The 13,473-nt window shown below is 50.5% G+C and overlaps 1 protein-coding gene across 1 annotated transcript in view; it reads right to left on the bottom strand.

The window, feature by feature from the left end:
- VSNL1 (visinin like 1) overlaps window positions 1–13,473 on the bottom strand; it is a 99,406-nt gene that overhangs the window by 3,041 nt on the left and 82,892 nt on the right. The window lies entirely within an intron of this gene.

The raw sequence follows: 13,473 nt of genomic DNA, 5'->3' as shown, positions 1-13,473 counted from the left end.
GGCAGGGCCCTCAAGCTCACAGCCAGGGTCCCTCATCCGTGGCTTGCCTGCCCCCTCTCCCACAAGGACAGGGACTGAGGCAGGTAGCCGGCTTCCATTCCCAGGCAGGGGGGTGCTCCATGAGTTTCCTCTGCCTCCCCGGGGACCTCTAGGTTCGCTGCCCTGTGGGGCGAGAGCAAGGTTGCCCAGACCTGCTTTTCTCTGCCCCCGGCTCCCCATGGCCCGCCCACACTCCTCTCCTCGGGTGAGGCTCCAGCGGCTGGCTTCTTTTCTACAAGGACTTTTCTTTTGTAGAAGAGACATTTAAAACCCATTAAAAATAGAACATGACTGGGTTTATTTCTGAGAGCTATAAAGAGGTTTCTTTTCAGAGCCAACAGTTGGCCAGAGTGCTGCTGGAGACAAAGAATGGACACGGGAGGAAAAGGAAGAGCAGACCCTAGAGGAGGAGACCGCAGAGAATGAGGCGGTGGCTCTGCCTGCGGACAGGACAGGAGTCTGGGCCGGTCACACACAGCAGGTGTTTCTGACACCTGCCCCTCCGGCTGCCCCAGAGAAGCTAAAGGACATTCTTTAGGTAGAGGGGAGAAAACGAACAAGCCTCAAACCCCAAACCAGAAGCAAAAACAAACCATGTGCTGTTTTAAGGCAGAGAGGGGAGGAACAGGTTTCTGGAAGAATCCATCGGACAAATACAAAGACCAAAGCAGGTGTCTGAGGATGTGACGGGTATCCCTGCTCCTTCCCAAGTTTTGCCGCGGGCTGCTGGGACAGGCCAGCCAGCCTCCCTACAGTGGGCCTGCTTCGTGCCCACCTGGGGCTCGCTCCCTCTGGGGGCCCTCAGCGCACGCACGTTTCTCTCTGTGCCTCCTGCCCTGGGCCTTGCCGCCCACACCTCCCATACTTAGAAGCTCCATGGAAGGTGGAACATTTCCGTGCAGAAATGAAATGCGTGTTTCCACCTGCGGATCCCATAGTGGGAGCCAGAGAAGGGACAAGCCGTGCAGTGGGAGGAGCAGACCGAGGTCCGCATCTCAGTAACACCCACTTCTGGACCCCAAGATCTGTCGTGCTTACTGTTGCTGGTTAAAAAAAAATCCCGCCAAAACGGAGTAACTTGAGACAACAATTATTCCACTAATCTCAGAAAAGAAGGATTTGACAACCACTTCTCTTTCAAGCGGACGACATTTTGCTGAGGCTGGGGGGGGCGGGGGGGGGGGACAAGTTTCTCCTTGCTTCCCTCATCCCCTGAACATGTTAACTTCTATCCTTCATTTTTCATGATTCGTCAAAAGCCACTGAGGACTTTTTGGGGCCAGGCCCCGTCTTCGGTACTGGGAAACCAGAGATCAACACCTCACGGTCCCCAGGCTCCAGGAATTCAGAGTTATTGGGGGAACCCAAGGCAGAACTGATGAGAATTAGGACGGCGGAGGGGACAAGACGTTCCCACCCTTCAAGACTACGGGATTGGTTTCAAAGTGGAACATTAGGAGGGAAAGGCTCCGTCCTCTTCTGCCGGCTCAGCCTGTCCCCCCCCCCCCCCCCCCCCACCGGAATGCCATTAGAACCTTGGGTACCTGAGGACAGGCTACCAGGCACTGAGGTTTGAACTGCACAGTTTTGACCTTGACAGTTTCTGAAGAGGTAAGTTTGATTCACATGTACCCTGAACGTTTTTAAACTTACGCTACTTCTGACACCAAATGTGTGGGGTTTGTTTTGATTGGGTTTGGTTTTTGATTATTCCTTACTAACAACTCCGATTTTCTGGGCATTAACTTGGTCCAACTGAATTCAGTTCCATTGTGACTCTGACTGGGGGGAGTCCATGCAGACGCCTACAGGGAAAGGGCTCAGTCCCACAAGACTGCCCCCCACTTCAGATGCCAGTGGCCAGTCCTGGATATTTTTGAGAGACCTGATAGAAAGTCGGGGGGGACCCACAAAGCCCTCCTTCAGTAATTTGCTAGAAGAACTCACAGAATTAAGGAAGACAATGTACTTACTATTACCGGTTTATTTTAAAGGACACAACTCAAGAACAGCCTGTTGGAAAAGACGGATAGGGCGGGGTGCAGGGGAAGGCGCAGCGAGGGTGCACAGAGCCCTCTCTGGGCTCACCACCCTAACAGCACCTCAGTGTGCCCCCCTCCCCGCAACTGGGGAGCTCCTCAAACCTGTAGTTGAAGGGTTTTATCAGAAGCCTCATTACTCACCCATGGTTGATGAAATCACTGGCTAATGATGATTTAATTCCATCTCCAGCCCTTCTCCGCTCCCCAGAGGCCAGGGGGTGGAGCCACACGTTCCAGTCCTCTCACCATGCCTCCTTCTATCTTCTGACCAGCTCCCATCCGGAAGCTCCCAAAGGGGCCCCGGCCACTGGACATCTCGTTAGCATACAGAAGGCACTGTTATCCTTCCAGAAAGTCCAAGCATCTTAGAAGCTCCAGTGTCAGGAACTGGGAGCTGAGACCAAGTATTTATTTCTTACTATATCACCACATCACAAGTGCCTTGTGCACAAATGTCCTTCACCCCTTTCTCCTCTCTGCGGATGTGGCCCTCTGCCCCCTGGTCAGGAGTCTCGGGCGGAGCTGGTCCCAGGGAAATGGCCTCCGAGCGCAGCACAGGGAGCCCTCGGCAGCTTCCCGTCCCTCAGTGCCGTGTGTCCACCAAGCTTGCTCTAGACAGTGACTTGAGACCACTGGGTGTTTTTCTCCATCTGGGTGGGTCTCTGGCTGTGACCTGCTTTAACTGTTTTATTTCTCGTAGGGAGCTTTAAAGGGAAGGGATGTCAGATAGTTTCATCTAAAAATAGCAGGGAACTTTAGGCCAGTATATTAAAAATTAATGGAAATCTGAAAATTCTTGAGGAAGAAATCGATTGAGCTATAAAAGTTACATGTGCCCTGTAGAAGGGCTATTGACTGACTTTTATAGGCAACATGTTTACCTCAGAAGAACTGAGCGTGTGCTTGAGAGCCCTCACATATGGGGGGACGGTATGATTTGTTCCCTTTAGAAAACTCACCCTGTCATGTTCTGAGAGCTAGGAGCTTTTCTAATCAGGGGAGTGCCCCTTCTTTTGATGAAATGATTCACCTCTGGGTGGATCATCACAGAAAAATGAAACGACACTCTTCAGTGTCTTCTGGAAGAAATCAGGATCTTGAGCTCTTATTCACTTCTGGACCATGATAGTCCCTGAGAAGTACAAGTATTTTTTGTGTATCGTTAGTTGAAATGTATACTGTTTTATTTTTTAAATCAATGTATGTTGCTTGAATAACTGTATTACATGCTGATGTGGAAATAATTCTCAGTGGCACTAATAATCTGCAAGTCTATATAATAAAAAAACTTTAAGGTTGAAAAGTCCTATCTATATATTTATGTGTGTGTATATAAAATATATAATGCATAATACATAACACACAATATATGATCTATAATTCCACTTGTGTCTTAGTCCGTCCAGCCTGCTGTAACAAAGTGTCCCAGACTGGGCGGTTTATAAACAGAAGTTTATTTCCACAGTTCTGGAGGATGGAATCCAGGATCACGGTATCAGCGAGGGCAGTCTCTGGTGAAGGCCCTCTTTCGGGTTGCACACTGCTAAATTCTTGCTTTGCCCTCATAGAAAGCAAGGAAACTATGGGGTCCCTTATTCCTTCTTTTTTTGGGGGGGGGTAGGTCAGACAGAGAGGGGGAGAGAAACCTAGGATCTTTTTTTTTTTTAATTTTTAATTTTTTATAAACATATGTTTTTATCCCCAGGGGTACAGGTCTGTGAATCACCAGGTTTACACACTTCACAGCACTCACCAAAGCACATACCCTCCCCAATGTCCATAATCCCACCCCCCCTTCTCCCAACCCCCCTCCCCCCAGCAACCCTCAGTTTAGAACCCTAGGATCTTAAGCAGACTCTGTGCCCAGCAGCTGCAGACGGTCAGCTGACTGAATCCAGGTACTAGGTCCTTCTGGCAGTGGTGGCATCCGGGTCGGGTGGCTCTTGGAGGCCACACCTGTCTGGTTTGGCACCTCAGGGGAGCCTGCCTTCCTGAGGGTGGCTAGGAGAAGTCTCCGCTTCAGAGGCAGGGTTTGGGGGTTGAGCAGAGTCTGCTGCAGGGGCTGGCCAACAGAACCCTAGACTCAAGTCTAAGGGTAACAATGGCACCATCAGCCCCAGTTGGACAAGGCATCTCTTGGTGGAGATGACTAGGCTGGTCCCCCAGGTTCCCGGGTTGGGGATGGTTCACCAGAGACAGTTTCTTCAGGGCTCTCTGGAGTCTCCTTCCTCAGGTCCAGGACTCCCCCTGTGTCGGCCCGCGGCCCTTTTGCTCTGACACTTGAGCCTCCAACTTAGGAGTGGGCGACTGACAGAAGGTGGGGGCAGGAAGGGCCTTCTGCCCCTGGCTACTTCTGACCTGCTGGTGAGACTATGACCTCAAGACTACACCCTGATCTGTCCCTACCTTATCATAGGGACAATCCTTTGCCCCAGCTGTGTCCTGAGAACACGGGCTGTCCATGTTGCTGACCTGCGGTGGGGGGAGCATCCGGCCCACCGAGTGTAGCACGAGACCCACAGGAGAATCTCCCCATTCCTCTCCCTTCCTGCTGAATGACAAGCAGGAGAAGCATGTATCTACCCCCATGGAATTCACCTGCAGATTTCTGGAAGCTCCTGAGATAGGTTTTCTGGGACGCACATCTTCTTTCCTATTGACTCTCCCTCCCGGGAAGCCCGGGAACAAGGACTGCCATTGTACTGGCCATCACATTGTGGGGAGCTGCTGCAACAAAGGGCTGCATCTTTTTCCTGAGGGTCTGCGGGGGAAGACCAGACCCCTCCCTCGGGCTTTCAGCAGAGCCCCGTCAGGTGGGCGCCACAGAGACAGCAAGGCTGTCTGTCTTCAGAGCTGTGTCACGGAGAAGCTCCCGGGAACCCGTCCAGCACCATGGAGAGCGGGCCCAGACGACATCTCCTTCTCTCACAGTGGTGGCCCTTCCGTGAAGTCCAGTGGGTCAAGACCACCTCTGCTTCTCTCCCCCGTGATCTCCCCAGTCGACTTTCCTTTGGGAGGATTAAATATAGTTTACCCTCTTCTCTCTCTTCCGCCTCAGCCGGAGGCCGATCGTCTCCCACGGGATTCTGGCTACAGTCCCCTAATTCCCTCCTGCCTCGGGTCTCCTCTGGGTCCAGTACCCAGAGCACCTCTGACTTTCCCCTAACATGGCTCAGACTGCGCCTTTCTCTTACAGAAGCACCCAGTGGAATCAAACCTGAACTCCTTCGCTTGCTCTTTGAGAGCTTCCGTATCTGACCCACTGCCTGCCTTCGGTACTCGTGTCCTGCTTGGGGCCCAGCTCTCCAGAGGCTTGTGAAGCTGAAGTCTTGAGCCTCTCACCCTGCTGTCCGTGGCCCTTCGTGAATGCCCCAACCTGCACACGCATCCTCTCATTCCTTTGCTTTCTGCCTCTGTGCCCCGACTGCGCTCCCAGGGGTGTCTGCCTTCGACCACAGTCAGTCTGTTCCTGCTGTGTCCCTCCTGGCAGGAGAGTTCTGTGAGGGCAGGGACGGTCTGCTCCCCCTGCACCCCCCACAGTTATGCTTAGCGTCTCCCGAGGAGGAGCTGCAGGGCTCCAGCGAGCACAGGGTCTGTGGTCTCCCCCATCTGTGGATTTGTCCTTATGTTCCTCTTCCATCTGAGGAATGGGGCTGCTGCATTAACTAAATGCTTTCATGCGCCCAGGAGACAAGAGGGGTTTCCACAACTCAACAGTGACGAAAACCATGACACCCGACTCATTAAAATGTCAGCTCTCCTTTTCCCAGAATTCCCTGTCCCCTTCACTGCTTCACTTTTCTCCAAAAAGCGGATGGCCATCCACCTTATTTCAATTATTTATTCATCTTCTTTCTTCCTCTATGAGAAATGTAAGCTCTGTGATGTAATGGCGGCTACACTATTTGGCGGCTACACTATTTGGTTTCTGACCGAATCTCGACATAGCAAGCGCTCTGGAATGACTTAGCGAATGAACGAGTAAACCGATTTCTTTCAACACTGTCCTTCTAATAACTGTACCTCACAGTTACTATTGGCTATGCATTCACGGTCTCCTAGAATACCCAGAACAGCCCAAAGGGATGGTTTGGTTCTCTTTCACTTTGACTTGGTGACAGAGAGGCGGGTTTTTAGGGCAGAGGTTCAGCACCATCTGTCATTCCTATTTCTTAGGGGGATTATTTATTTAACATCAGTTATTGAACTGTAAATTCCTGGAAGGCAAAGCCTTGTTTGCTACTGTTGCTTCCATAACACAGAGCACAGGTCTCAGATGGCGGGGACTAAACATGACCATGTTGAGTGAGCACATGAGAGAGACACTTGCAGTGCCAACTTCAGAGTGACGAGGTGATCAAACACTGCTGCTGAAAACAGACCCCACTCATTGGACCTGTATCGTAATCTAACCAGCTCTGTCCACCAGAACTTCTCATGATTATAAAGATACTCAATAACTGCCCTGTTCAAAGTGGTACCTACTATAGGTAGGTATCACTGACATAGGTGCTGGGAATAAAATTTTTAGAAGACACAGCATTGAGGACAGTGAGGAAAGTAACCCTTGAAATGTTACCGGTGCAACCAGAGAACTGAATGTTGTAATAGCGTTTAATTAACCTGTCAATTTAGAAAACCGCGTGCACCCACCAGCTTCTGTATGGAGTTCTATGATCTATGCTACGTCGTTAGTTCTCACAATACCCGTGTCAAGCAGGCATCCTCAGCTCCATTTCACAGACAAGGAAATGTGCACTTGGAAAGGTCCAGCAAACCCTTAAGTTAATTCTCTTCCCACTGTGTCAGTCTGCTGCAAGGTTATGCAGACGAGCAGTGAGAAATGGACACTCCTTTTCAGGATACGAACATACAAAACAGAAGGCAGAAAGTTAGGGACAGATTTTCATCCGTTTCAGCATTTGTTGGAACACTTTGATGATTATCACACAGCACTGGAATGGGATCGGTCCTAGTACTTCTCATGTGAGTTAATTCATTCAGTTCTTATAGCTACACCGGCCACCCTAAACCACGCACTGTGGTCAAGGAAGTGAGCTTGAAATGTCCAGGTATTTGCCCCAGGTTCCTGGCAGAATGTGACAGAGGTAGGGTTTGCATACAGATCTGTCTGGTCATTTCTGCTTCATCCCATTGTTTCTCTTTGTCAAACTGAGTCAATAAACCTAAATCTACATTTGATGAAGTGAACGTATTTGTTACGTTATGTAATTCTTTGCTACCTTCCAAGGTCCACTGTCTTCCGTGCTGGGCATTTATCGCCACCTTCTGGCAGCATGTATGCACTACATAAAAATTGCTAAAAAGGATTTTTTTTTAAATGACTCATTCATTCTTTAACTCAACGTTTATTGAGCAGTTACTATGTATCAAATGAGTGATGGGGATGATCTTATGAGCTTGAAACTTAAACAGAACTTGTCCGTGTTCCTCTCCCTGCACCCTAATATGCAGTCTCCTGTCAATGCATTGTTGTTCATCATAGCTCAGGAACGGTCTCAGAGACCGAAACTTGCTGGGATTTCACCTAGACTGTATCCAACTGCACCACCCATCCCTACTCTGAACCATCCAACATGCAAGAGAAAACCCCAGGAAAAGCTTGAGGACTTGGTCTCTCCTCAGGAAGACAACAGACTTTGCACCAATATACCAGCTTGTTCCAAAGCTACCGGGAGCTTTTCCCTACATTACAGATAGAGGGCTGAAGCTCTGTGTTTCCATCTTTTCAATAACCTGTTCAGTTACGACTATTTTTTTTTTTTTAAATATGTGGTGAATAAACCCCAGACACCTCATGTTGATGCGGCATGGTGTCATTGGCTTCTGCAAGCCCGGGACCCCACCTGGCACAGAAGGCTGTTCGGTGGTTCAGTGGCTGTGTTAAGAAATGGCCAGAAGACACAGTGCTTCCGTCCCTTCGTGTAATCCTCCCTCTGCGCCTCCCGCTCCAGCCCTTTGCACTATCTTGCTGCCTGTACGTCTCATCCTTCCAGAAGTTGTACCGAGTGCAGAGAAAACATTCTAACATTTCCCATGAGAACCTCTCCCTCTTCCCTCGGCCACTGGGGCCTGCCTCAAGTTAATGGAGGCTGCAGGTCTCCTAGCGGTTGCCCCAACCGACCTTCCGGTTGAGGGAGGTTTGCACAGCAGGGCCTTGGCCCACCGTGACAGCTGATGGGCTGGGTCACGAGGGGTGACAGCAAGGCTGCCGCAGAGGACAGATGCTCTCCAGCACTTTGCCCAAGGCCCAGCTCCCGGCTGATGCGGAGCAGCCCTCAGAACTCAGAATAGATTTGTGCCCATTAGTCTGCCTGAAATAGAGCTCATGATGGGATCAAAGAACAGAAGAGTATTCTTGGATGCTCCATGGCTCACGGGCTTGGAGAAGTCTGCCATCCAATCCCTCACAGAACACTGTCCCTTTAAAAAGTCCTGACTCACGTCAATTCTGTTTACCTTTGTTCTCAAATGTCAAGCCTATGTTCTTTGGCTAATGAACCCACAAACACAATCCCCTCCTCAAGCATGGCGTCTTCTTCATCTCCCCCCTACCCCGGCATCCAAAATAGGGCTACTGTACCTCAGGGATTCTCTGCTCTCACCTCTGCTGGAACTGGCCAGAAGCTTCTAGCCTCCTGTGGATCCCTGGCTCAGTGGCTCCCTCTACAGGCCCTGCCACTAATGCCGCAGCTCCCGCTTCATGAGTGCCTATCAGGGAGTAAAGCCTGAAAAAGGTCTTTTGTCAGTGCTCCCTCAGTGGCTTTTTCAACACGTTGAGGGTCATTACTCTGAGTTCACTAACTGCATAAGGTTAAACCACTAAGGGCGGGGGGCTGCGACAGGCCAGGCAAACAGGCTCTGTCTGAGGACTCCTCACGGGTCAAGTGGGCCCTTCCTCCCCACACAGTGCTCCTCCTGCCTTGCGCTGTGTTCACAGGAGCCAGGCCTTCCCATCTCCGTTCTCCTCAGCCGGGCTGGGCCGCAGCAGGCCCGTGGGAAGTGGAACCCCCGCCAGGGCCTTCACACAGGTCCACACTCGTCCCCGCCTTCCCAGCATGGGGATCCCTGGTGGGATTGCTCGGCTCACCAGAGCCACACCCAGGACAGGCCGATGGGGGCTGTGGGCCTGGTTCTGTGGTGGGTGCTGCTGTGGAGGGAGGGACAGAGAGGTGCCAGCCAAGCCCGAAGATTTCCATTAAGCCTCCTGGACCTCCACTTGGTCCCTGAAAGAAAGGACACCCCCCGAGGCTAATGAGAGGCAGAGGCAGGATGCAAACCCTGTGTGGTGGCTGAATCTGTTAACTCATCTGAGCCTTAGTTTCCTCATCCACCAAATGGGGCAACAGGGGTTAATTCCAAGTGGGAAGGACTGTTGTGAGATTTACTGGAGATGACAGATGTGGAAGGCACCTGAGGCCGCATGCGGTTGGGACACTGGGTGTTGGAGGCTCCCTCCTCCCCCCGACCCAAGGCTGCCATGATGCCTCTCATAGCCCGGACGTACAGCACCCCCTGCCCCCAGGCTGCAGCACACACACCCCGGGCTGCAGGCCAAGAGGGGCTCCTGAGGATTCACGTGGTACTTGGTTTCAGCCTCAGACTCTTCACAGCCGTGCGACCTCACCAGGAATAGGATGCCCGTTTCCTCACTGGCCCACGTTCTCTGACCCCCACACCCACCCTCAGGGCTCTGCGGTCCCCCCTCCCCATAGCTCCAGAGGGAACCTCTCTGGCCCGCTTCTTCGTGTCCACTTCCCGTACCCGCCAGTCCCGTCTAACCGCTCTCAGAAGGAACAAAATTCTCCGCAGGCCTCGGAGCCTTCCCAGGTGCAGTCCAGTCCTCTGCTCCCCGACCCTTCCTCTGCCTGGGGCCTTGCTGTGCCCTCTGGCCGCAGTCCCCGTACTCCCTTCGTCCGGAATGCTCCTTTCCTGCCCCGCCCAGTCAACCCTTGTTGCTTCTCAGGCCTCGATTCAGTCTTTGCTTCCTCAGGAAAGCCTTCTCTGAGCCTAGGTCGGAGCCCTCCCTTACAGGCGTGCACAGCACTGAGTCCCGCCCTTGGTGACCATCCTTCTGTGTTCATGGGACTGCTTGGTTGATGCCTTTCTCCCCTTGTGGACTGTAAGCTAACCAGGGCAGGGAATGGCCTGCTTTTCCCCACCACTGAAACCCCTGGTGCCTCGTATGGGGCCAGGCACACCAGAGGTGCTCATTAAAGGTCTGTCGGACGACTGAGCAACTCAGCACAGCAGGCGTCTTTCAAGCCAGAGGAGACAGTAGCGAACACACACGGTGACCGGTCAGAGGGCTGAAATGTGTTCTGAAGATTGTCTGAAGTCAGCTGTGCTAAAGGAGGCTCGCTGTTTGGCCTTAAGGCCTGTCGCTGCCATTAAGACTTTAGCTGCTGATTCATGACGGTGTGAATCATCCCGGAGCCGGGCACGTACCTGCCACGTGCACAGGAAGAGGAGAGAGATGCTTCCTCTTAATTAGAAATGGGGAGTCCAAAAGCTGTTTTCTGCCAACGTCTTCATTGAACAGATACTCACAAAAGCCTAGCTGGTGTCAGGCTCTATGCTGAGCTCTGAGGGGCAGGAGGGAGGGTGAGGAGAGGTAACAAAAAATCGGAGTGAAACCGAAGAGCTGGTCTCTGTCCCAGAGCTGGAGCTGCCTTCCACATGAGGGCTCTCTTGGGGTTGGGGGGGGGGGCTCAAACACACCCACCCCGTGCCCCCTGCCCCCCTCAGAGCTGACTCTTCACTAGCTGTGGGGAAACAACATCAATTTTCTGCACCCCTGGCTCTCTCCCTCGGGGGCTCTAGACTTTCCTACAAGGCAACCACTATTAACTCCTGGTTCTTGTAGAACTACAGCTATTTGAGAAGAAAATTTGTCCTGAACTAAATTTCTAGAGAAGGGGGTTTCTGCCTCTTGGGGTAGGGAAAGCGATTTTTGCTTATGTCCTAGACCTCTCTCTGTGTGCATTCTGACCTTGTTACACGGCCACAAGAAGGTCATGAGCTCCTAGAGAAGTTCTGTTACTTTTTTTATATATATATATAGAAAAACATCACTCAGGCAGCAGAAATCCAGACTCCTCACTCATCTTTAGGTCTCTTTTATTTTAGAATTATCACCAAGAAAACAGCCTATATCACTTCTACTTTAAGGGAAATATGCTTTGCATTTCATTATATCAAATTAGGATCTGGAATACTGTAGGTGCTCTATAAATGCTTTGATGGATAAAGGAAGCAACGTGCTGGATTGAATGACGAGGTGTCTGTGTGTGACTAAAGTCAAGCCCTTTTGCCTCTTAAGACTTTCATTTTCCTCTAAATGATGTAAAATGAGGGCACAAATCAGATGAGCTTCAAAATTCTTTTTAGCTATACTACTTTATTTATTTTTCTGATTCTGAAAGTGAAATCTCAAAAAAAAAAAAAAAGAGAGAAGAAGAAGAATTAATTAATAATGAACTGGATGAGTGGATGATCCTTGCATTATTCGACATTCATTTATCAACTAAAGAGCCCATCCTATCGCCCCCTTGTGTCGGTATGTCTTAATTACAGGATTAGACTTTGAAGGGCGAGTATTATCTCCATCTACATATGTATGCATCAGTAGGAATATCTATGTATCTGTATCACTACCTCCTTGTCTCTGTCTCTATATCTATAGGTAACCTACATTTCTATAACATCTCTCCCTATCTCGGTCACTGCAGCTCTGTCTCCTTATCTCTGTATTTATCTCCATTTCTATCCCTTTATCATATCTCTATCTCTATTCCTATTGCAAGTTTCACAGAGCCTTACAGATGCTCATTGGTTACTCAGACTTTAAAAAAATCAAATGAACTCTTTATTTCTGTCCAATATCCAATTCACATGACAAACTGGATCAATGACATCTTGATTCGGGACAGGGGATTCCCTCCAGCACTTCATTGGCTGATTAATCTTGAGCCACCACCATAAATCAGTCCACCATTAACGTGTGTTACAAAATAGGAGGTCACCAATAGTAAATTACACTCTGGGAATGGTCATGAATTTCCATTTAAAGGCAATCCGTTTGATTAGAGCAAAGACTTATCAATTTAAAAAGGAGCTCATTTCTGAAACCAGACAAGGTGGTGAGGATCTTTGCAGGTGCTTGGTGGAAGGCTGGTTGGTATGGGGGAAAACTGGAAAGACACCCCTGGCCTGGTATCCCTTCAATGACTCCAACTAACGTGAGTAGAGCAGACTTTGCAACTGGTCATGAAACTGGATGTTTCATCTCTCCCACTCCTCCCAGAATGAAGTGCTCTGTTCAAGATCAATTCCCATTTTACCCTCCACCCAACTCGCTTCGCAATGTTGTGGTGATGACGAGAATGCTCAGCCAGGCTGTGTCTTAATAAGAACCCTACCGTCCACAGCCCAGGGAGCGGCAGCAACAGCAGCCTGAGCAGGGGGTGCACTCTATCTGCAGAAGCGGGAGTTTGTAAGAAATGAACACATTCTGGGCCACTGCCTCAGAAGATGCGCCCTCCATTTCCTGGAAAGGAGAGATCTGTCAACTTATTACAAGATGGTTCCCCAAATTCGTTACTGTCCCCCAGGACTGCCGTATCTATAACTGCTTCCCAATTATGCCAGTTCCATGTACCCCCATCTCTGCCACTGGAGGTACAGGGAAAGGTGTGGGTGCACGGCTCAAACAGAGAGGAAGTACATCGTGTAGGGAAGTGTCGGGGCCGTGCTGGTGTGTGAGATTGTGCTTGGGGTGGGAGGGCCTGGGATTGAAGACCACTTCTGCAGTTGACTAGATGTGGGACGGCTTGTAATCCTTTTCAAAGCCTTAGTTTATTCATATGATAAATGAGCTGGAGGTGAGCATGGTTGCTGGGCTGCAAAGGCTGTCCAGCATGCCCACGACTGGCTACCAGTTCCGCCAAAGAGGAGAGGAGCCTCTGGGAGCAGCGGGCACTCTCTCTCTGGATGGACCCAGGAATGATGCTCTAGGATTAAGATGATATGTGTATAATAACTCCTGCACATAGTGGGCTCTCAGCTAATGAAAGATGCCGTATTATTACTGCTATTACTATCTTGTGTTGTGGCCAGCCTGTGTTCTCCGCGCACCAAGACGATGAAGACTGAGGGACACTATAAACATGTATAAACATGCAAGTAAAGGAAATGATTTTGGGGCGCCTGGGTGGCTCAATGGGTTAAAGCCTCTGCCTTCGGCTCAGGTCATGATCCCAGAGTCCGGGGATGGAGCCCCGCATCGGGGTCTCTGCTCAGCAGGGAGACTGCTTCCCCCTCTCTCTCTGCCTGCCTCTCTGCCTACTTGTGATCTCTGTCTGTCAAATAA

The sequence above is a fragment of the Mustela nigripes genome, chromosome 7, assembly GCF_022355385.1.
Source record: "Mustela nigripes isolate SB6536 chromosome 7, MUSNIG.SB6536, whole genome shotgun sequence".
Lineage (NCBI taxonomy): Eukaryota > Metazoa > Chordata > Mammalia > Carnivora > Mustelidae > Mustela > Mustela nigripes.
Note: the sequence above shows the minus strand (reverse complement) of the source record. Positions and strands in the feature narration are given on the sequence as shown.